This window comes from Parasteatoda tepidariorum, chromosome 5, assembly GCF_043381705.1.
Source record: "Parasteatoda tepidariorum isolate YZ-2023 chromosome 5, CAS_Ptep_4.0, whole genome shotgun sequence".
Taxonomy (NCBI): domain Eukaryota; kingdom Metazoa; phylum Arthropoda; class Arachnida; order Araneae; family Theridiidae; genus Parasteatoda; species Parasteatoda tepidariorum.
Window position 1 is genome coordinate 38,453,881 of NC_092208.1, and position 24,969 is coordinate 38,478,849.

General features: G+C 29.3%; 1 protein-coding gene across 21 annotated transcripts in view; it reads left to right on the forward strand.

Moving 5' to 3' along the window:
* Positions 1–24,969, forward strand: part of LOC107453525 (potassium voltage-gated channel subfamily KQT member 1) — a 432,066-nt gene that overhangs the window by 332,213 nt on the left and 74,884 nt on the right. The gene's annotated exons all lie outside the window — the stretch shown is intronic.

Below are 24,969 nucleotides of genomic sequence, written 5' to 3' on the forward strand. Positions count from 1 at the left end.
TACGTAACTAATGAGAAAGAATCAGTTAAAAAAAAAAAAAAAAAAAAAACAGTTTCTTTAATATTTCCATGTAAATAGGCAGTTTTATGTAACACATATATCAAGTTTTACACATTATGCTAGTAATAGCCTAAATGATTCAATGTTAACTACAGGTGAATATGAGTCTGATTATTCTACATTTTTAATATTTTTTTTTCCTACTACAACTAAGCTTTATAAATTTTTTAGTCATTTACATTTTTAATTGCGTAGATTCATTTACTCTTAATTATTTTTTTTTATTTGGTCGAGCGATTAACTCATGTTTATTCATATAAAAAATATCATAGTGTTTTTCCATTCCGAGCATTTTTTGCTATTTATTGACTGATCATAATTCATTGGGATGGGTGATCCTTTGAAGGCTAAATTCATATATAGTAGTTTGTTTTAAATCCTTTTTGAAAGTCACAAAACAAATGCATTGCTTTCTTCTTTTTGTTTGTCAACTGTTACCTGCGATGATTCATCAGGTAGTAGATAAAGAAAGGATGGATTTGACCTTTTGATTAGTAGTTCGTATTAAATCCTTTCTGAGCGACTCAAAACAAAAGTATTGTTTTTATCTTTTTGTTCGTCAGCTGTTAACAGCGATGATTCATCCAGTAGTAGATTAAAAAAAAGATCGATTTGACCTGTTGATAAGTAGTTCGTTTTAAATCTTTTCCGAACGTCTCAAAACAAAAGTATTGTTTTTATCTTTTTGTTTGTCAGCTCTTACCTGCGGTGATTCATCAGGTAGTTGGTAAAAAAAGGATGGATTTGACCTTTTGATAAGTCGTTCGTTTTAAATCTTTTCCGAACGTCTCAAAACAAAAGTATTGTTTTCATCTTTTTGTTTGTCAGCTGTTAATAGCGATGATTCATCCAGTAGTAGATAAAAAAAAAAAGGATGGATTTGACCTTTTGATAAGTAGTTCGTTTTAAATCCTTTCCGAAAGTCTCAAAACAAAAGTATTGTTTTTATCTTTTTGTTTGTCAGCTGTTAACAGCGATGATTCATCCAGTAGTAGATTAAAAAAAGGATGGATTTGACCTGTTGATAAGTAGTTCGTTTTAAATCCTTTCCGAACGTCTCAAAACAAAAGTATTGTTTTTATCTTTTTGTTTGTCAGCTGTTACCTGCGATGATTCTTTCGGTAGTAGATAAAAAAAAGGATGGATTTGACCTTTTGATAGGTAGTTCGTTTTAAATCCTTTCCGAACGTCTCAAAACAAAAGTATTGTTTTCATCTTTTTGTTTGTCAGCTGTTAATAGCGATGATTCATTCGGTAGTAGATAAAAAAAAGGATGGATTTGACTTTTTGATAAGTCGTTCGTTTTAAATCCTTTCTGAACGTCTCAAAACAAATGTATTGTTTTTATCTTTTTGTTTGTCAGCTGTTACCTGCGATGATTCATTCGGTAGTAGATAAAAAAAAGGATGGATTTGACCTTTTGATAAATAGTTCGTTTTAAATCCTTTCTGAACGTCTCAAAACAAAAGTATTGTTTTAATATTTTTGTTTGTCAGCTGTTACGGGCTTCATACGGTAGTGGATAAAGACGGATGGATTTGACCTTTTGATTAGTGGTTGTAAACTGAGGTAGATTCATTAAACTGGAATTTGTTTTCGCTTGTTAAGAATTTACTTCGTATAATAGATTCATCAAATTTAAATGATATTCCTCATTATTGTATTTTTTTCAGTAATTTGAAAGTTTGTATTTGTTTTATTTTCGGAAGGGAAAGAGAAATGTGAGTGTTATAGTTTACGGTTAAGGTCCAACATTTTAATGGTAATGCGTACTAATCACTTACAGTTGTATTGGTTTTATCAAAATTCAAGTTGTCTGCTCGGTATGATAAAAAATAAGTGTTTAGCAATGTTTATAAATTTATTTAAACAAAATTTAAAAATTTCTCGCATCACGGAATAAATAATAGTTACAAATATCTGTCGGTGTGGTAATATTGAAATTAGCCTGAAAATGAATTTTTTTTTAATATTTCAAATAACTCCAATAACACCTGTTATGTTTTAGAAATGAGTGATTAATGCGACAGTTTAACTAACTGTTGAGTTAAAAAACATACAGACAACTAATAAATGTGTATATTTCTGAACCAAGAGGAATTCTAAAAAGTATCATATCTTTCATATTCATATTATATGTTTATGTATGTGTATGTATGAAAAAAAAACATGGAATTATTAGGACAGCAGACTCTGTTAGAAAATTTAACTTTATTCTGAATTTTCTACATAATTTTTGAAATATGTTCTGTGCAATACCATTGTATAAGATAACTTCAATTATGTTATTTTCACTTAGGCAGAGAAAAATTTCTAATAAAATTAAAATTAAATAATCTAATGACATTTCTGATTGAAAAAATAACGTAATTTCGGTTAATAAATCCAAAATATACGTTATTTAAAGTATTCATTCGTCAATTTTTCTATTCATATGGTAACTGTGTACTGGAAATTCTGATATTCAAATTCATAGTTTTACCTCAAATATAGAAAGAAGTACAAAACTGGAAAGCTAATTTAACCAAATTAATGGTTTTTATGCCATGTTGTATCAATATAATATAATCAAATTTTATTATATATTATAAAGCCATTTATAATATGCGATAATTTTATTATTAATTTTACCGAAATTATTACCAAATCACTTCTGTAAAACTTTTGGAGATTTTTATTGTTGCCGTAGAGCCCAAAATACGGTAAAAGTTATCATATTCTCGTAAGTTAAACCACACTTTTTCTCTCAGTGCTAGTTTTACCTACACTGAAAAAAATTCCGATTCAAATAATTGCAAGTAACAGTGCTAATAGTAATTTTCACGGTAAAACTTTTTTTACCCAAATAAGTTGAGGAATAAAAAATCTCATGTACAGCAGTTTTAAGTAGATAATAATTACCGTACAATCACTGAACCACTCTTAATAAATAAATATTACTGCAAAAATTACGGTATAATATTTTACCGTGAAAATAGATTTTGCGGAAAAACGGACTTTTCGGATGATTCACCCAAATCTCCTTTATACCACAATTTGATCCGGATTTCTTTTAAAGTGTCGAGTGATTTAATTTTTCAAAATATTTGCCAAATAAATAGCTTTATAAAGCTCAGTGTTCTGCTTGAAAAGCGAAAGCTAAACTGTATTTCCACTTTCACACAATATTTTATCAAAAATAACAATATCTATTTTAAAAATACTAAAAATCTTCAACTTCAGATAATTCTAAACAGAAGAAAACAGAAAATGTTTAAGAAAAATTTATTTCCTTTTCAGTCCAATGCGAATGACAGTATCATCCATCTTCAACTCTAACATCTTGATGATTAGCGTCAAGAATGCTGAGATTTCGCTAGAGTTTCGCGCCAACAATTCCTTCCATTCTTAATTAAAATTCCACTCACCGAAAAATTCTGAAGATTTGTTAAGGAAATGTATTTCTTTTTGTGCCAAGCTTCATTTCTAATTTTTTACACCTTCCTCTTTCATTGTTCTAATGACGCCACTCGTATTCTTTACAATGTTTCCTGAACAATAGGGGAAAGGAAATTTAGAGTTATGAAAGAATTAAGAAAATCTTAAAATAAGAAATCGGACTTACAGAGCGTAATCAGGAAAACCCAGAGTTTGTTTAGGGAATTGATTTTTGCAATTCTTAAACGAAGCAACTGATAAATAATTTTTAACTGCTTTGTGCGATTTTTAATTTTTTTTTATAATCTTGGAATTCTAAAAGTCATTAATTGTACATAAAAGCACTTAATTATTGATAATTGTGAAATGTTGACAAATCTATCTCAATTGTTTCAATGTTCGTTTCAGACAGATCTTGGTTTAAATTCCACCTACAGTTAATGGTTTAAAGTTTTTCAAGGTTACGAGATTTCCCCGTTTTTTCACCGTGGTGTCCACAAATCTTGCTTTTTATAATAATAAACAGCTATGAGTTACTCCTTCACTGCCGTGTAAATAAAAAAAGAAGCGTTGCGGTCTGTGACATCGTTTCCAAGACGCCACTTTTAATTACATGTGGTATATACTGCCTTGCAATTGAAAAAACAACGTAAGTGCTTCACGATTGATTCCGAGAAAAGCGGCTTGACAACTTTTCTCCTTCTATTGCTAATGCTATGAACACTAAAATAGAATTCTAAGAAACTGTTAAAACAAAATTTATTTACATACTGCAAAAACATTTTTTACAGCTTACCATATAAAGAGGCCAAATATATAAAAATTTCAATTCTTTGTAGCTTAAGTAGATTTTTCAATTACACTGCCGCATACTACTCCTTCTAAAATATGATATACTTATCATGTGTAACAATAATAATATAATCTAGGTAGCATCGAAAATGCTCATAGTTTTGCACCCAGTGATATATTGTTATATCCCAGATTTGACATCTAGAAGCGTTGCTGGATGGCGCAGTTGGTTTCTCGTCGGCCTTCTGAGCCCAAGTCTACGGGTTCGATCCCCGGGCCAGACACCGGATTTTCGGGATGCAGAAAATCCTCAGCGGCCATGTCGTATGATTATGCGGTATGTAAAAGATCCATAGAGTGCCTTATTGTCTCTTGGCATTTCCGGCGAAATTAAAATTCCTAGTGCACTTTAGCATCCAAATAAGAGTCTCGGTGCTACCATCTAGTGAGGCAAGAACTAGACTTCCAAATTAACATGGCCAACGGTATCTCACCCATTGTGTTGGTCCTGAAAGAGTGGATACCACTTCTGGAGAACGCACTAGGTCTGCTCATGTGTGCGTACTTGTGCAGATCATTAGAAATAAGATAAGAAAGCATCTAGAAGCATCGTGAAAAGGAGTTCAGCAATTTTAAAAGGAGACCCAATAATATCCTGTTTCATAATTGGATACCTATAAGTGACGTCATCGTAAGTAAGCGTGGCATTTGTTGATTCAGAAGCCGATCTGGTTCGTTACACACGCTCGATGTCACTTACAGATATCTAATTAAATCAGAATTAAATCACATGGTTAGACATAATCAATTCACTTCCTCTAGAGAAACGAGCACAAAATTATTCACTAGTATAAATCATACCGATGGGAAATAAATGACGACAGTTGTTTTTAAAATAACTCGCTTGTTTTGAAATTCTTTAATGAATTAAAGCAAATTTACAATCTGGAATTCCAAGTGCTCAATATTGAGACAATTCAATGTAACTCAAAATGGCACCAGTTTTTAAGTATTTAATTTATAAATTGAAATAGCTTCCTTCATGAATGAACGGAATTTTTCTTCAAAAACCATTTTACTTCAATATTTACCGATTAATTTTAATAATTGCCATTGATCAAGCACGTTCCCGGGGTTGAGGTTAGCTGGAATAGTGGTCAGATGCGGATTATACGGGTAAGGGTTTTACTAACCTAGGTACGTATCCGCGTCTGGGAGAAAAGAAAGAAAGTATTTACCGATTCACCAAAAGAGCTACAACAACACCAGAAAAAAAATCCCAGTAATTTTCAGCAATCTGAAAGATGTTTACGCCTCCATCAAACCTGAATATATCATTCGGTTAAGTTTGATTTATCTTACTTGTCTGTTAAAAATCTGGTTGGTCTAAAAACTACAGGGGTTTTAGTAAATTATCTTTTTTTAATTTAATTTTCTTTCAACTTTTATTTAAAGACCAAATCTTTGTGATAGCATTTTCTGAGCAAAATCCTTAATATAATATTTTCTGGTTATTACCGCCTTTATCGGTTAAACGAAAATTTCTATTGGATTTCAATTAACCGAAGAAGCTCCGGTTCCGTGCTTTTCGTATAATCGAAATTCTGGTTACCGTTACGAAAAAAAATTTTGAGCAAGAAAATGATTAAAGAATTTTGCATTAAAAACTCGACTTTGGAATGATTTTATATTTTTCAATTACAATTTTTAACCCTAATATTTATAAAACATACAGCTTACAATTTCTTCAATAAAGACTTTTTTTCTAACAAATAATGTCACTATGTAATTAGAACATAAGAAATTCAAAATTATTTGATGGCACAATGATATAAAATAACCAAACGATAATCAAAAATAATTTTAATAATTTAAAGCTTTGTTTCGATTTAATTCTAATCGAATTGATAAATTTTCCTAAATAAATGAGTTTAGAATTTTTTTCGACAAATTAAAGCGCATGGCTAATTTTCAAATTTATATTCACTACTTCTTTAACCTGTAATTAATGGTGAGAAAATAATAATTGATAATTTCTCAAATTCTACCCCTGCCTTTTAATTATACACTTAACGGAAAATATTTTGAAAACTATCATTCAGCTTAGCTCTGCGCAATTAAAACTTTAATTTTCCCTTCATTAAAGCTTTAATGAATCTTAAATATAGCAGAAAATCAAGCTACGTTGCCAATTCGTGTAGAAAAATATTTATTAATAATATTAAATCGAGAATATTCGGCGTATTTCTTTAAAAGGTAAATCATTAATAATCAAATTAATTTACGATGCAAAAAAGCTTTCAAATCCATTTTAAGAACGAAAAACTCGTTTTTTGTGAATACTAATCTTAAAAGATGATAATTAATACACAATTGCTTGCGTTTTTTGTCAAATAATTGAAATCAGGCAAAACAATAGAACAAACAAATGTATTAATTTGTTCCATATTGTAATTGTAAATGACTATTCTATTAATAAATAAATAAAATTATCTTGGTTTGCTAAACCATGGGAAAAAATGTCCATCAGTGGGGCTCATTATTTTTTTGTTTGATAAAATATGTTGTGTTCTGTAGTGCTTTTCTTAATTATTTTTTGGAAGTTCGAGCTTTAATGAAAGAAATACCTGTTTTAATTTAGGTCATTAAGGAATACATGTTATAATTAAGGCTATTGTCACATTTTGTTTCTAATAACTCTATTAAAAATAATTTTTTCGGAGAATATCGGCTTCAAATTCTTCTTTGTGAGCAAAATATACCATTTCAAGAAAATCATGAAGTTGAAAATCTGTATTAATGCATCGAAATTTGTTAGAAAAATTAAAACTCTCATTAGAATAAATCCTTTAGAAAAGAATAATGTGGGCAAATACTTCAAACATTATGTGTGCGGAATAGCAGCTTTTTGTTCATTAAAAGGGGGTACTTGTTGGTCAACATTATCCTTTGTAAAATATACAGTTCATAAAAATGTGTATAATCAACATTAAATAATTATTTTAAATTAATTATTTTAAATTAATTATTTTAAATTAATTATTTTAAATTAATTACTTTAAATTGATTATTCCAAATTAATTATTTTAAATTAATTATTTAATGTTGAAAAGAGATGTTCGGACTCAACTTTTCTCTCTTACTAAATAATCTTTTCGAACAAAACCTCTTATCGAGTATATATTGGAAACCAAAATTTTAGATAAAATCGCTATGGTAGTGTAACAATATGATAAATTGAATCACAATGAAACCGTGTAACCCAAATCTGTGTTACACTGTAAAAAAGTTCTTCAACAGTGTAGAATATTTCTCTAATTGGTCAGTGACAATCAAGAAGTGTTCCAGATTGACTTTAAAAGTATATTTATGCCCTTAAAGGTATCATGATCCATGATCATAAAGTCATGAGTATCATGATCCATGATCCATGATACTTGCAAAATTCATGGCCACTCTTCTAACTGGTCATTAACATTGTGCTCATAAAAAATTATCTTCAGTTCGGACCTTCCTGGTATTTGAGACTCAGATGATTTGTTTGCCTAATCGAAACGAAACATTTAAATGGGTGAAGCAATGTTGAACTGCCATCTATCAAGGAGTGAAAAAGTTACATATTCGTTGTCAGTATTCACCAATATAACGAAAGTATGAGATAGATGCTCTTTGGTGCCGGCTATAAAGGAACCCAGGACCTTCGTCTCCATATTCTGATGCTGTAACCACCCTGGGATAGAGAATAATATAACTAAGATTTTACCTCTGAATAGAATAACTAAGCTTTTTAAAGTAAATGGCAAAACGTTCGAAGCGTTGACAAAAGTTATTCGAAGCGCAAGTAAGTTATACATGTTCGACTAAATGTTCTGTCCAGTTTGAAATATGAAATAGTTTTAATTCAGTACGAATCCGAATAAAAAACAAAAATAATTTTATCAAATTATATTTTATTCTGATATATTTTCTTAATAAATTTATGTGAAAGTATTTGATGGTAAGACTAAGATAAAAAACAAATTAAAACGATATATTATATTACACTAAAATTTTTTCACAAGGAAAGGAATTGTCTGTTCAGTTAACTGTTTTAATTTTGCTGAGTTTCTATTACGAGTAGTAGGCATTTTTCTAGAAAAAAATAAAAATTAAAAAAAAGGAAATAGCATATAAATAAACAGCAAGCCCTCCAAATTTTATGAAAATTACTTAAAATGTAATGGAACAAAACACTTTTTGAGAAATGTTATTTGAATAATTTTTAAACAAAATTTACAAATCTATTTATCGTCAAGAAACAAAAGAATTGCGTAGCAATCTGAGGGAAGGGCAGTTGCTGCAAGTAACATACGTAACCCTCTACTTATGTACATTTAAATATATTTATTATACTTAATTACATCAGTGTTTTAAAATTATTATGAATTTGTGTTGTATATAACTCCATGTATGTAACAAATATTTATATGACGTGTAAAAATTACCACAATTGCGAAAAGTTATCAATAATCCTTTGTATATGCCCTATCTAAATATATTTTGATTTATTATGAAATAAGCCAACGCTACGTTTCCTAGAACTATCCACAGTGGCACGAACTTGGAAAAAGCTGACCAAAACTGATTCTTTAATTATATTTTCTAAAAATTAGCTATATATGGGTTTTCGAGGTCGCTGATTAGGATGGTGTCGTCCAAGATGGTGGCGCTTTAGTGCCAAAAATTTAAACAGCAAATACTCATCTTTGAACAAAATGCATGTGGGTGGAAATGTGAGAAAAAGACTTTCTTTGGCCGGCTTCAAGATTCGAATCACGAACTTCCGGGCCAGTAATAACATACTCTACCCCCTAAGTTGTACACTCCCGTTCAGGGTGAGTTAGGAACCTTTATATAGTGGCCGTCACAATGACACATCATAACATGTACTAATTTCCAATTTCATTAATACAAAAAATGCAATTTGGAAAATATGGTCCCCATAACTTAGGAGGTCGATAATTTTAATTTCATATTTTGTTTGTTTCGATATATCTTAAACACTGTTAAGAGATTGGAATGAATGTCTTGATGTGTCAACTGCCACTATATAAAGTTTCACTTACTCTCTCTATATTGAGTGTACAAGTATGGTGGTCAGAGTATCCCACAACGAAATCGAAGTTCTTAGTTTGAATCCTATCGGCAGCCAACGAACTTTTCACTCACACATTCCTCCCTCCGCATGCATTTCACTCAAAATATAGTATAAGGTGCTTTAACTTTCGAATGCACTGGGTTCTCACATTATACTCCGTTGCAAGTTAAGAAAAAATCTTTTCCTTACGGAGAGAGCCTATTTGCATCTAAGTGCATGCCAATTGGATGCAAAGCCTCCAAAGCGAACTTACATAAGCATCGCCAATTCTTGAAACGATGTTGCACGGCCTTCTTCTTGCTTGCTTTCTTAAATCACGCAAAATTAGGCAAGTATAACTTATTGAAAGAGAACTATTGTTTCGTTAATAAGAATTAATAAAAATGGTGTCTAAAAATCGTAACAAACATGAGTCTTTCTGCTAGCAATTTTAAAAAAAAATGATGAAAGAGTAATACATATTTTTTCTTGTACACGATTTTCTTCTACAGCAGACCAAAAGTAAAAAATTTCTTTACCTCGCATTTGATTTGTTAATGACATCTCAGCATAAGACGCACTATTTTTAGTGGTCCAATCAAATCCAATGCTCTTACAACGTCATATAGTTGTTTATTTTTCAAGAACGAATGCTTTCCTTATTTATCGAAATAAGTCGCCACATCTAAGATTCCAGTAAGATTACGAAACTATAAATCTTTTTTAATAATTCTATGATATAAAAAGCAAAAGATAGTATAAATTAAATTTCTCCCCGCTGAGTTTAATTTTTTAAAACTTTTATGCTGTTTTGAAGGCATATTGTATATAATTTGATATCGAAATAAAACGGAACTATATGCAGTCAGGGATGATTACTTAAATCCTATGACGCAATGGTCTTTTCTTAACTTGCAACTGAGTATAGACTATTGTTTGCTTCGGAGCTATTTGCTCACATTTTTTCTCAATTTTGAGAAATCCTATTTCGCCGCGTAAAAATCGGATACTTAATATAATATTCTATAAACTTTTTCTTTAAATTTATTTCTTATCAAAATATAGTAAATATAAAGTTTCAAAAATGAATGCACAGTCTTATTAAGATAATAGCCGATTTGCACATTAACAGCCAAAACAAAATTGTTAAGAAAAGTATATGCATTGTAATAATTTTAAAGAAATTATCACAAAGGAACGGAAATAATAAAAAGAGCCATTTAGGTTTTTCAAAAAGGAAAATAAATAAATTATCTTCCCCTTAAATATAACTTAGTTTCTTTTCACAAAATAGTTATTTTTCACATTTTACTTTAATCAATAGTTACGTTGGAAGATTTGAAAAATGAATTTTTATAACTTTTTTCTTTCATAAACATACTTTGAAAAACATAACGAATCCATTCTTTTATTAGATAGGCTGTTTCTTTTTATTACCTCTTTATGGTTTGTTTATTTTCTTTTCTTAAGTATTCTTCTTTTATACTTTTTATTTCGTTGGCTACTTGAAAAAAAAACCTTTTGAACTCTCACAAAAAATCTAATTTAAGCAGTTTTTCCGAGGAATCTGCACTTAAATTTAAAATACTTTTGTTTTGAATTACTGTTAGTTTTGAATTGTCTTAGCTCATAAAAACTTGTTTCAAAAGTGTTTCTAAAGATTAAATATAAATGCATAGTTTCAGATAGCTTTCAAAATACTAATTCATTGATTCTGCCATCTACGATGATTTTATTTAATCGTACTTATTACATGAGCTAAAATTTGTGTACGATAGTATAGAGCTATAAGCTGGAAAACATCACTGGTTTTATCTTTCAAATAATAAGAAATGCAGTATCGTCTGCTTTATAAATGTATTATGCTATTTTTTTGAGAAAAATTTCTTGTTCCCACACCCCCTGAACAGTTTAAATGAAATTTTAAAACAATTTTTAGGTTCGAGGGCTAGAATTGCCCCTTTCATAATTTATCAGAATTTCAGGCTCCAAGCAAAAATGGTACTGGAGTTTTACCAGACACAAACACGAACTTTTTCTTTCATTATTAAAATAAGTGATTATTTTTCCTGTATTAGGTAGGTTGTTTGTTTGATACAATTTTTTATATTTAAAATGTACTTATAATTGGGTACTTGCTCTTAGAGAAGAAAAAGATCTCAGATACCCACACATGTGACCTATGACATCACCTCTAGCTGATCGTTTATAAGCAAAATGGCGTGTTAAAACTGAGCTAAGTTTCTCCACATAAGTTAGAATAATAATTAACGTGAAGTTAATTATATACAGTTCCGAATTTGACATCGAATTTGTTGAAATAGGATCCTTTCTCGTCTACATGTTTTACTTAACTTGGATTTATTATTCATTTATGTATTTTATTGTAATCGTGATATATTTTTGTTTTGTGTGCCTGGCAACTTCAATGCATAATTAGTTTGTTTATGTTCTACGTTACTTCTACCTGTCTTTGCGCTAGTAAACGAATTGAAATCCTTGCGAAAGAATCTTAGTGTAAGAATTTAGAATGTGAAATTTAAGAGAATTGATACTTGACTGGCTTGACTTACTCGAAAAAGAATGTAAAGAACAGTTGCTTACTTAAACAAATACCTCGTTTCAACAACCAATCAGGATCGAGATACCCTTACTACGTCACTTGCTGGTATCTCATTCACATCTTCAATATTTTCTTTCATTATTCTATTTAAGGTGCGCCGAAACATTTAGAAATGTAATTCCTTCAAAAATATTATACTTCAACATTATTAACTTTTCTCAGATTAGTCTGCTTAGTCATAACAACTTGACAAATATTTCTGTCACAAATACATCTGCTTCTAAAAAATCTAAAATGTCATCAGTAAAACTAAACATCATAACTACTCGAAAATTATATCTGCTGCTCTTGTGTTAAACAATAAGGAAAAAATTGAGCTGATTTAAAAATTCAGAAAAAAAACCTTATTTATCTTGGATTTGGTTCTGATAATAGTGTGTATGGCAATTATGAGATTATTTGTTTATGACAGTTGATGAAAACCATGAAGTAGAGATTTTATTTAGTTTTCTTTTGTTGAATAATAGTCATATGTTTTTACATAACAAGTATTAAATATAATTAATATGATATAATGTTACCTGCTAAATCACAAAATGTTGAGTTTAAAATATTTACGAAAAAAAATATCCCTATTTTTTTCCATCTGAGTTGTGTTGGTCAGTATGACATAACTAATAATTACATTTCAGATAAATAACCATTTATGCATTGCTTATGTATTCTACACAAACAAAGTCGTCTTTTGATATGATATCTGATGAGTTGCAAAAGCGAAACAGACATTATTGTGAGAGATATACGAATAATACAATATATATATACGAATAATATAATATATATACAAGTAATATAATATAATATAAAGTGTAATTTATTAAAATAATCCTCGCATGTGTAATTTAATCAACTACATTACGTAAACAAATATTTATTCATATGGAAAATATAAAATTATTTTGCTTACATTTCTTTATTTTTAATTCTAATTTTTATAATATTATAAATGAGCAACTCATATATAAACATGTAGCTCCATTTTGCTTATTTTTAATCTAATACAATTCTAAATATTTGTATTGGTTAACAATAAGTATCATTTGATAAGGGCTGTAAAGTGTCGCATTGGTTCAGTGATTGAAGCAATGGATTCTCATTATAATGAACTGGGGCTTGATGCCTGTTTGCGGTTTGAAGCCTTCCCAATTTTCATACAATAGTATCATTTGTAGTATAGTTAACAATAGTATCAGTTAACAATAAGTATCATTTGATAAGGGCTGTAAAGTGTCGCATTGGTTCAGTGGTTAAAGCAATGGATTCTCATTATAATGAACTGGGGCTTGATGCCTGTTTGCGGTTTGAAGCCTTCCCAATTTCAAATCAAAGAGTAACGGCGAGAAACGGTGACCCATATGATCAAGCCTTCATTTCCCAATGAGGTGCTTCAGGCTCGAATCTCAGTGGAGGCTGGTTTATTCGAATTCTGCTCCCGGCTCGCACCGACCCCAGTGCTGCCGTAAAATATCCTCAGTGTTTGATGGATCATGGGGTAGAATCCCTTTGACATTGGGCTAACCATGATAGATTTTCGTAGTATTAACTCACATTTACGTTATATGGAGAAGAATATGAAAAATTTATATTTAGAATTCCATTAGTGAGTTGCAAAAAAGAAGTTTGTCCCGATGTTTGATCCAAAAGTTATCTCGTCTTCTGGGATGGGTTCAGAATTTCAAGGCTGCGGAATTCTGTTTTCCTGCCCCATAATCAGTTCTTGCGGGAATGTTTTACTTTTAAGAGCTAAAACAAAAATACTTTTCTAAAAAAAGAAGCTTATACTCTAATTGGCACAAGTTAAATGTCATGAAAAAACCATCTTACAGTACAGGCCAGATATTATTATTCTATTTTCAAATTTAAACCTCTATTTTTAGAAGACATTGATAGATTTGCTTTCTTTACTCGGCTTTCATAAACTCCAAATCAAACAAAATCCAATATTCTATTACGCATTTGCTTATATTTATTTATTCCTCTATCCCTAACAATCTGCTTTAGTGAAACATATTTTATTTCGAAATATTTGTCTAGTTATATTTATTCTTTCTTGTTAATTAAAACATTTACATTTGAAAGCAAAATAAATATTTTCAAATTAGAGGAAAATAACTTTTTCTAGAGATTTTATAAACTTTCAAAATTAAAAAAATATATTACTAAAAAAATACATTTATTTGTTATTGTACGAAATACAAAGTATTAGTTTGCAACTAAAGTAGTAGGAATTAGTTTATTAAATGTTCGAACATTAATGAAACTTAATTTGTTTTAAAACAATCACACTCGTTAAATTATATAATATTTTGTTAAATACTAAAATATCATTCTGACTAATGTTCTTGTTCAAAATTATTTGGAATAAAATTCATTTTCTTATTAAAAATTTTTTGAAAGAAATATAAATATATTTTAACAACTTGCACTGATTAAATTATCCTTAGCTTGATTTATGACAAAATTTAATTCAAAATGAAAAAAGTTTTTTAATCTGATGAATATTTTCCATAACTTTTCAATTTATATTATAATGGAATATCAACCCAAAGAACTTAATTTGAATAAAGAATAAACAAACTTTATCTAAAATAATTTATTGAAACACAATTGGAAAGATATTTTGCATTGAGTAAATGCAAATTAGTCTCTGAAGAATAACAAAGAAACTGCTTAATATTATTCGCTAACTTCCTAAAGTATCTAGTTTGTTTATAATATCTGACTTTTTCTTTTATTATCAGCTGAAGACACAGTTTCCATGATACGTTATTTTTTAGGAAAAAAAACTTTTTTTAATATTTAGAAATTTTTGTTGCATTTTCCTTTATAGTTAATGACCTAACATGAATGGAACGCCAGTGATAACAAATTACGTACTTTGAAAAGATTTCTTATGTTTTTTTTATTGAATTTAGATCACCAACAAAAAACTGTTTTAAAATGCATACAAAATAAAAAATATCATGTCACGTTAAATTTTCTTTTAAAATTTGTCTCATAAAAAAATACAATCTCGGAAGGAAAAACAAACATTTTAAAAATCTTAAAACTATTTAAATCTGAAATTTAACTTTTTTGCTCTAAAAAATTCAAGTAAACTTTTATTCGAAATAAGTGTATTTTATAAAGAGTTTTATTGAAAATAATGTTCCCTTTTGATGTATGTAGAATTTAAAAAATTTAGCCATGTTACTTAATAATTTGGTATAGCATAATTTTGTTTAAAACAATTTATCTATATTCATTTTACGATTTAATACATAAGCCAGAACATTCAAATTATATATTACGCTATCCAAAATCAGCAGTCTAAATCTCAATGAAAATTTTTATATGATAGTCACATATATGAAGAATGAAACTTGAGTAGTATGAACTGTGTGTTTGATACAAACTTATACAAATAAAATAGATGCAATCTGAAATGAAACTTGCGTTGTAAATAACACGTTACTATGATTAAGGAAGCCTCACAATATTTTCTAAAGCAGCTATTTGTAGATCTGTGACCGGCAAAGTATGAAATGCTGGCATTATACATAATGCCTAAAGTTTTTAAGCAAAGAATGATATATGAGAAGTATTTCATACTTTGCTGAGGCATTATATATAATGCCGGATGCTATTTAGGCAAAGTATGAAATAAGCGTCCTGATGAGGTTATTATGTAAATGATGTGCGTGTTACTGTGAATGACTGAAATCGGTGGTTGTTGACTTTCACCGGTGAATGTTGATAGTCACATAGTCGCTTTGGTGAATATCCGAAATATTTATTACATCCGATTTGATATTAATTTATTCGTGGATATAATTACATTTATTCGATATTTTAATCCTTACTGACGATAGATTAAAAGATACATCAGTGTTTGGAGTATCGGGCAAATATATACCGGGCAGTGGCCCTTGACCTTAAAAAAACGTCAGAGTAGGGTATACCGGGCAATGGTTTCTTAAGGTCAAGTGCCATTCCCCGGTATACATCTGCCCGGTATACCCTACACTGATGATTTTTTAAGGTCAAGGGTAGGACTGGGATATAAATCGATGTATCGAGACATATCGATTTAACGCATATATCGGAAAGACGATACAGCGACTTTCATTCAAGGCGATGCATCAGAAATCTGATTTAAGCCGTTGAGTAAAGACAACGAGCGCAAAACGATATAGCGATATAAGACACGCAAGGATATAAGATACCGATATAGCGATATAAGACTCTTCTCTTACGTTCGGATGTTGACTCGCGCTGTGGAAGACGATGTTCGTTTCGTTATGTTGAAATGGCCTTGATTGGTGAGCTGTAGAATCAGAATGAGAGTTTTAAGAACACATATCGTTATATCGCATGTTCCTTTTCGCACCTCTTTGCTCTTTTTTTTCTTTGTCGCGACTTTTCTTGTAGATTATTTTCAGTGGGACTAACTTCGTGATCGCCGATGTTACCTTGTTCTGAAGGCAATCTATTATTGAAAAGAATATATAAAGAAGAGTTTCTTCATTAATTAGATAATTTTTTTTTAAAAAAAACTTCTTTTTATTTTTAAATGTGAAAATTATCGGCAATCTAATTTAGGCGCCCATAAAGAATTGAATTTGTTAGGTTATTTTTTTACTTTCTTTTAATTTATTAAAAACTTTTTGGATGAAACTTCTAATAATTTAATGAGTTTTTATTACTGATTTTAAATTTATAAATCTTGTTGTTTTTATTTTTAGAAATAAAGTTAAAACAAAATTTATTTTTGTCATTTGGATTTGGACATAAGTCAATCAACTTTGTTTATACAAAAAAATTTGAAAGGTTTGCGTATTTTATTCATTTTTTTAAATCATTTAGCACTTCGTTTTATTAGAGAGTATAATAATTTTTTTTAAAAAATATTCTTTTCATATTATTTGTTAATTAGCTAAATATATTATCGAATATCACAATTTTTTTATTTTTAAGAAATTAAATCTTACTTTGTTTTTCGTTCATAATTCGGTCATTATTTAATTTAATTTAATTATTTATCTGAAATGATAAGGTCCCGCAGTGGACTGATCGTTAAGACACGGTTCCCTGCAGATCACCGAAGTCAAGCATCACTGGCTGCGGTCAGTGTGCGGGTGAGTGACCACTTGGATCAGTCTGCGTAGGGACCGAGGGTGTGCGGTATTGGTCCTCGTTAAACTGTTCTACCGTAAAGTGCTCGACTTCGCGTGCAGGTCGTCGAGCTACCGAAGCGGGGGTGCCATCCCATCTGCAGAGGATCAAAATTGTGATGGCATGTCTTCGGATCATCCTCAGGGATGTTTCCCAGACCGTCGCCAATAGCCCATTGTGCAGCTCTAGTGTGACGTAAATGAACTATAATAGAACTATAATAACTGAAATGATAATAATAAAAAATAGTGTTTTAAAAGCGTTTTTTTTTTCTAAAATTTATTTAGCACTTTGTTTTAAACATACAAATAATTTTTAACGTTTCATTTAGAAATTGAACATTACGATCGAACTTAATAATTATGTAATTATTTATGCATAATAGTACAAGAAAATATTAATTTGTAAAAAACGCTTTAAAAAAAGCTTTTAACACTTTGTTTTCCGCGTATTATGAATTTCTAAACAAACATTTCAATAAGTATTTTAAGTAAGATTTGTACATTGTAGTCAATTTATTTAATATCTTTCTTAAGCAAAACATATATATCTTCAAATTTATAAATTGATTTAAATCAATCTGAGTATGAAGTTTTGATAGAAATCTGACTTTCTGTGCCTTACAAGTAAATGAAATTCAAAAATACTATATCGTGATACATCGCTATATCGCGATGCAAAACTGACGATGCATCACGATATATAATTTCAAATATCGCCCAGTCCTAGTCAAGGGCCACTGCACCGATTTCGGTCATTCACAGTATCATGCACATCATTTACATAATAACCTCATCAGGACGTTTATTTCATACTTTTCTTAAATAGCATCCGGTATTATATATTATGCCTAGGCTATGTGTGAAATATAAATCATTTCATACTTTGCCGGCTAGTTTTAGGCATTATATATAATGCCGGATTTCATACTTTGCCGGTAACAGATCTAAAAGATAAGGAATGTCTGTCACAGATTTGAAGCGGATGCTATGAATTGCTTCCTTCATCTTTGATAACGAGACAAATTCAAAGGGCTGAGGTCTGGGAAGTATGGTTGATGATACAGCACTTGCGAATTTTTCCATACTTTTAGGACTACCTTGTCGACTACAATTTACAAGCCTTGTTGTCACCATTCCGCAAAGCAACGTTGATTCCCCGCTAGCCTCTCAAAGATCTTGATGACACTGTTAGACAAACTTTGGTACATTGAATCTTTATCCTACTACTTGGTTCCAGTTTTAGAAACATTATGACAATATTATATTAGATTACCAGCTAACGCGAGGTTTGGTTTTTCACGCCAATGCGCATGCGCGTTATGTTGGAAGGAAGAGCAAATTAGCTCTCTCTCAAGTAAGGTTCATATGTTACTATGTTTAGATATTACGGAATAAGCATTCGTTGTTCGGTTAATACCACACTTTTTACACTGTTTACTCATTTCAAGGTTATTGAAAATATTATTACTGAAACATTATTACATTATTACTCGATACTTAATATCTTTTCGTCAATCCATTAATTATACGAATGATATTATGATAATATTAATGATATTAAAACTAACGATATTGAAACTCTCGTACTAATTCGCTTCCTGAAGTTCGTCTGAACAACACAATCCTCATTTACACTTTTACTACCCAATTAAAATATACAAATAAATAAATTAGCATTATGCGTATGATTAGTAATACATATTTCCTTAAAATTATTACTGGATCGTTTTAATTCACCGAGCATTTTAATTGTTTTACTGCTGTTGCCATCAAACTCTGTAATGTTTTCGTATTTTTGCACTTTTTGTATTTCATGTACTTTTCTGTTTTTCTTGATTTTAATAAACATTTACCCGCATGCCCTAAGTTGGGGCAGGTCGGGGTAAATATTTCATACATATTTCCTTAAATTTGTGGAAATTATCTTTAGCGTAAATTAGCGTTTTAGTAAATTTAGCTTCAGCGTAAATTACGTTAACAGAGTATTTCAGCATTATCCAAAGCGGTTTATGACAATTTAATGTGAAGTGCCTAGGTTCGATGAAATTATGTTTAAATAAATATTTGATAAAAAAAAAAGTATTAATTGTTGGCTAAAATGCGTTAATAAATGATGAAAACGAGTAATTGTGTTTAAAAATATTACATAATTTTAAAATTTTTGAGGCTTAAGACTATATAAATTTGGGACTCACGTCAATTACTGTACACTCAATTCTATTTAATGTAATACAATTTTCATTTTAGTTCTTATTATTATGACTTTTATATGGATTCTTGAATAAAAGCTAAACAAAATTTTAAAACCTTTCCAGAATAATACCTTAAAATATTAAAAGAAGCAGGTATATGATGTTTTTTACCTATTTACATAAATGTTTAACAGAAATTAAGTTTTAGCGCTAAACGCAATCGAATTCATAAAATTGTCATCAAATTTCGTAATGAAATTTCTTTAGGTTAAGGTAAAAGGATATATATCATGATTTCAGGGAAATGATATATATCGTATCTTGTTTCCAGATGCATTTTGGAGTGTATTTAATTAATCAGTGCAAATATTTTTATAACATATTAAATCAAATGAAAGAATTTTGTTGTACATCCGGTGAGTCAGAATACACTTTCTAGTTTCTAAATTAGTTATGAAATTCAACTATCGAAATAATATGATAAGTTATATTTGTAGCTTTATGATGTAAGAGTTTATTTTTTTGAAGCGAAAAGAATAAAAAATTTATATTTTTTGGCAAAATTGTTCATTCGAAGATAGACAGGTAACTTTAACAAAAAGGAAATAAACTTCAAGAAGCTTAAGAACAGAAAAAATAAATTGCTTGCCCGAAGTTGCTACTTGAACAATTTTATTGTTTCAATTATTTGAAAAAAGAAATCTGGAAGAAAAAAACGTAATCAAGTGCTTCCTTCCCTTTATTAAAGCGAAGTTTTTATTTCTCACCTTTAGATTGTTCTTTCAAATTATACTCTTCAAAAGTTTATTAGGAAAAGCATCGAGCAAGCGAATATGAAAAAATTTAGCCCAAAATTCAACATAGCGAAGGCAGAGTAAACCAAAACTTTCCCAAGATCAATATAAATAAGTACAGCAGCACTTTCAAATCGATAGATAAGACTTATTTTCCGCAAACATTAAATAGAAGTCTAATATTTTTACTTGGATTCTTTCTTTTTAATGGAAGCAATTACTGTGGAAAAGCTTCTCTATCGCGATATATTTCTCAACGAATGGCCAACATAAAAGCGAACGATTTTCACTCAAAACGTCAAATGTTCTTTTTTTTTTAAAAAAAAATTCACTTCTATATCATTTATCGCCAAGCTTAAAGTTAATTGCTCTACTGCTGTAGATGTCCTTGAAAAATGCCTTTATTATGACTTAGAAGAATCACTATCCGGCAAATACTATCCGGCAAATATGGGAATGAGTGACGAGTGGACAGTTTGCCAATAACGAGTAAAATATGGTGGGTGTGGCGTAGTACAACTTATGGCGATTATTAAATTCGTTGGGGAAGACCTGATTTTAATTAAATCGTCCGTGTTCCCTTTGGAATTTATTGGTTTCACTGAAATGAAATATTCACAATGATTTCATTAATTTTTAATAACAAAAGATATTATGAAACTTTGAGAAAATTTAGACATTTAATGAATGTAGAAAATAATAATTTTTTTTAATTTTGAGGAAAATATGGATGATTACACAAGACTTTGAGAAGAAAAAATTTGGAATCAATAAGGAAAACTACCTTTTCTATTTATCATTTACTTTTCCATTGCAATAATAAAACGGTAAAATGAATGATATTTAAAAAATATGTAATATCTCTTGTTTTAATTACAACATTAAATGTATTTCCATACCTAAGTTGATTTTTTAACTAATAATATTTAGAAATTATTATTGAAATGAAATGTAATTTGTTTAATTCAATTAATAAGTTTTAAATTGGGAATTGTCACGTTTTGATCCATGGATCCCCTTTCGTTACAGCTTTGTAATTTATGTTAAGTACTTTTTTGTCATTTATATTAAGTACTTTTTTGTAATTTATATAATGTCTTTATAAATATTTCTTTGTATTAACCTCATTCTTTTTTTGTAGTGTTGTCCAATACTGTCACAAAAGAATGTTTTTAAATAATCTTTTGTTTTAAAGTTTACTCATTGAAATTTAACACTAGTTAATCATTATTTTTTTGTGTGTACCATTGCTTTCTACTGTATAATATATTTTTTATAATATTGCATTTTTCTTAAAACTCTTACAAAATTGAAATTCTTAAACATACAGTTGTTAAATCTGAATGAAAAAGCAACACAGTGAGATGTCTCTAAAATATCGGCAAATGCAACAATTACTTATTTTATTTAGAAACATATAGTGTATCGGCAAAGGTAAAAAAATTACTTCATTTAATGTGGACACACAAAAGAATCAGCACAGAGGTCAGTTACTTCATTTAATGCAGATAAATAAAGGGCTTAGACAAATGTGTCAATTCATTTAATGTGGATATACAGAAGAATAGTCTAAGACATCAATTACCTCCTTTAATATAGACAGACATACATAGGAAGAGACCAATTACTTCATTTAATGCTGAGACGTAAAGAGAATCGGCAAAGGTGTCAATTACTTCATTTAATGTAGACACACAATACTAACAAACACACAATAATATAGATACTAACAGACAAAAGCAATAATGTCATTACCCTCAAATAAATTTTATAAAATAAACTATTTTCAACAGCAGTAAAAAAATAGATGAAGAAATGAAAGAAATAAAAGACTTGTGAAGTTTTGAGTTTTTTATATTTATTTTTAGTACTGCTCAAATTTATGGAGCTACTAAACTGTCGACAAAATATGATTCATTTAAAAAAAAACTACAAAGCAATTTCAACAGTTTTAGAAATATATTCTTTTTAATTCTGTAACGATGAGCATTAGCTTCTAAATTGTTGAAAAATTGCTAGCAATAAATGCTTCATTCAAAAAATGTTTTGCGATCAAAAATGTACTCTTTCTTTCATTCATTTTAATGGTCCAGAAAAGAAATGTCATGAAGCATCTTAAAAATTATATTTTCTTCGCAGAATACAACGTATCTTTCCTTTGAAAGCTTAAAAGATTTTTCCTTTCCTTTTATACCAAACTAATATATCTTACTATATTTTATTAGACACTTATAGAAATATGTTACGGCAAATTTTAAAACTTAATCATAGTATCAATATTTTACTGGAAATAATTTGAGAAATCAAAGTGTTTTACGATACAATATTAAGTAGTTTAAATATTACTTAAATATGTGTTGTCAAAAAAATTTTGGAAAAAGCTATTGCAGTTGGCTTAATAAAACGTAACACTTTGAATAATTTTTGAACTAAGTATCATATTTTTCTGTATTGATGCAAATTATTAAAGGATTACAAGCGTCATTCGAAGATTAGACGTATAATTATTTTTTTCCTTTCAAGGATTAGACGTGTAATTACGAGTTTCATTCAAGGATTAGATGTATAATTACGTGTTTCATTCAAGGATCAGACGTATTATCAATAAAATTAGAGGGATAATCGACATAATCGTAATTACTTGTTTTAACGGGTTAGTCATAATAAGCAACTGCACAATTTATTTATAATAATTAAAAGAATACAATTTAGTTATAATATTTAAGACAATACGATTTTTATTTATAATTTTACTACAAAGAAAAAATTATCTGACTGATTTTATTAAAAATGAAGGTTTTTGTCATTTACAAATTACGCAGTTTCAAATTATATAAAAATTTGTATCTTTACACTACAGTGGATTTTTGATCATTATTAAACAAAATAATAAAGAAATAATAATATTAATGATACGAAAATACCTTCAATATATGAATATTGTTGAATATTATACACACACTACCCGCACCACATGCTAAACACACCACATTAAATGAATTGATATTTTTGCGAATTCTTTCTGTGTGACCAAATATTTAAAAATATTAATAAATATTTTTATGAAATATTTATAAAATAATATTTACTAGTTAAATATTTGTAAATATAATAGTACATGTGATATATATTAATATTTTTTTTTGCGATTGTTTTTGACTAGCTTTTATCAAAATATCTATTAAATATTTTTAAAAAAACACATCCTTAATTACTTGTGTCTCTTATGTGCTCCAAGTGATTCAAAAATGCGTAATTGTTTAAACATTTTATTCTATTTTTAAAATAAATAATAACACATTGATAAAATAAGTTGTAATATATAAGTAAAAATTACGAGAAAATGGAGTGTTATTCTGTATATATTATTAATACAACTGTTTATTTTGTTATTAAATAAGGCACAAATGTTCGTAATTGTCCTCATAGCTTTATTCTCACTTTCTACACTAACGGCCAAAGGCTGCCAATTTTCCCTTGCATAGGGAAAAATTTATATTTAGAATTCCATTAGTCAAATACAAACATCTCGAGATTTTTGAAAAACGCTTGGCGAAACATTTTGATTCCATTATCAACATATGTTCTCATCCATGAAATGTATTTCTAACATAATCTATCCACGCTACAATGGAGGGCAGAACTTTTGACGCCGGTCTCAACGGAATAAAGCACTTTTTTTTCCTTTCGCCAATTTTCTAACTGCTTGAATGAAGGAGATTCCGAAATTCTGCGCCTGGAAATCATCACGTGATCAAAAGAAAAAAATTCTTTCCTCTCCCAAAAGAGATATTTTAGTAGCGCTAGTACAAAAAAGTAAATATACAAAAGGGTGACTACATAACTGAAAAAGGCTTAGATTTAGAACTTCTCTCGGAGAAAGAATTTAGTCTTCCGAAAGAAACACCAACTCGCCAAAGTGAGTAAATACGGTTTTCATAACAGTGTGTAAATCATCTCAGAGCGAAAACCGGGTGGTATTCATGATTTTTGGTGATTTTTACTACCGAAACATATTTTATTTTATTTTCTTAAAAAGATACATTTTTTTCCCCTTTCATTCTTGAGTTGTTATCGTAAGTAAGTTTCGCTGGAGCAATGTATTTGCTCAGAGTGAAAATATTTTGAAGTGAATAAATTGAATTTGAAAATTGAAATTTTATAAAAGTCGGTGACGTTTTGGGATAATATAAAATCGAATTTTAGTTAGCTAATACGAGCAACTTCTTCAACTTTTTCAAAAAAGCCCTAAACTTGAAGTTTTTTTTTTGTATGTCAATGAGAATTTGTTGAAATTTAATTAACTTATGTTATATCGAATTTACACCTATTTATAATCGAAATGCTATTTCTGACTAACCAGGCCCAACGTTGGCTCGGTATCTGACTTTTCATGAAATTTCTCATTCGATTCTTGATTTTTATCATCGCTTTTTGTTTTACATGTTAGGGATGAAAAGTATTTAATTAATATTTTCCTTGCTTAGACATCATTTTTTTTGCTATATACGCCGTAGTGCCATTACGTTATGACCATCCTCCATATATAACAATGGGCTCGCCCAGGTTTTCATGGTTTCTCGCCCAGGAACAATGTTTTCATGGGGCACATTAGGACTCATAATCCTCAAAGAACAAACCCTGACGTCTGTAAGCTACTTGAACATAGTTGCAGACCAGGTTCACCCATTCATGGCAACAGTTTTTTCTGTAGGGGATGGTGTTTACCAACAGGATAATGCACCATGTCATAAGGGTCGAATCGTCATGGATTGGTTCGGGGAACATTCCAGTGTCTTTCAAGTCATGTCTTGGCCCC